Here is a 1,348-nt window from a genome sequence, read left to right as displayed (position 1 = left end):
GTGACGTGACGTCAACATCCAGTAATGGCGAACAAATGTAAACAAACACTTTGTTTTACCGATACTTTTGTAATTTCTCTTCTGCTTTGTTCTAGAGATTATTAAACTCCATGACAATGTCTCCAACGTATTTAACTGGTTAAAAATAGTATTTATACAAGAGTTTTAACGAAAAATATCAGGAAAAAATGTACAGGAATAAAAAAAAATTCAGCTTTCAAAATATTCGTCGATAAAAAAACCGATCTTTATATTTACGCTAGCCATTTTGTATATTACCACGTGACCTGCTATCTCTTAAACTGGAGGGGGGGGATCCACTTGAATCCAACAAAACCAGTAATTTTTTTTTTCTATTATATATACATCATTTTCTATAAAATTAAGTGTAGACTTTATAATTAAAACAAAAAATGTTATTCATACTAAAAAAAAAAAAACGCTTAGTCATGTCACGTGACGTGACGTCAACATCCACTAATGGCGAACAATTGTACCTATTTACTATGCCTCCCCACGGGACAGAGTTAGACACCAAGGTCGTTTTTTAACGTGGAGAAAAGGTACAAAATTAAAAATTGTCTCAGTCGTGGAGGATTTCTCCTCCACCGAAAGAGAACAAGAAATAGAAGTGCAGCATCTGAAGAACAGATACTACACTTTGATCTTGACCAAAAGGCCAAGAATGCGAACAATTGTAAATAACAACTTTTTTCACAAAACCAACACCGTCTTTCTTTTTTTTCTCTCTCTTTCTCTCTCTCACCCACTTACTCTTCCCTCTCTCTCACCCTCTTTCTCTTGACGTCACACCACTGTTAAACTGTGGGGGGGGGGGAACACATTCCCAGGCATTATCTCCTATAGATGCACATTTTATTAGAAATTCAGCTTTCAAAATATTAGACGATAATAAAAATATAAAACCAACACCCTCTTTCTCTTTTCTCTCTCTCTCACCAACTTACTCTTCTCTCTCTCTCACCCTCTTTCTCTTGACCTCCTACTACTGTTAAACTGTGTGTGGGGGGGGGGTGAAGAGGCAGCTTGAAAACCAACAAAAACAGTGCACAGTTTCCCAAGCATTTGGGGTGGGAAGGGGGGGAAGAAGCCGAGCGCACAGTTTCGTGTGAGAGAGAGAGAACAATTCTCAACCTATATACTCAACAAATTTTTTATCTACAGATTTGAAAGTTTGTATATAGGGTATTCAGACATATGGAAATATATCTAGCATAATCTATCTATTATATCTATAAAAGTGAAAATGTGTGTGTGTGTGAGGTAGCCAGAGAGAGAGAGAGAGAGAGAGAGAGAGAGAGAGAGAGAGAGAGAGAGAGAGAGAGAG

General features: G+C 37.2%; 1 pseudogene; it reads right to left on the bottom strand.

The window, feature by feature from the left end:
* Positions 1 to 558: 558 nt before the first annotated feature.
* LOC145292586 (U2 spliceosomal RNA) lies at positions 559 to 692 on the bottom strand (annotated as a pseudogene).
* Positions 693 to 1,348: the final 656 nt, after the last annotated feature.

This window comes from Euprymna scolopes, chromosome 13 (assembly GCF_053919585.1).
Source record: "Euprymna scolopes isolate OS-2025 chromosome 13, ASM5391958v1, whole genome shotgun sequence".
Classification (NCBI taxonomy): domain Eukaryota; kingdom Metazoa; phylum Mollusca; class Cephalopoda; order Sepiida; family Sepiolidae; genus Euprymna; species Euprymna scolopes.
Note: the sequence above shows the minus strand (reverse complement) of the source record. Positions and strands in the feature narration are given on the sequence as shown.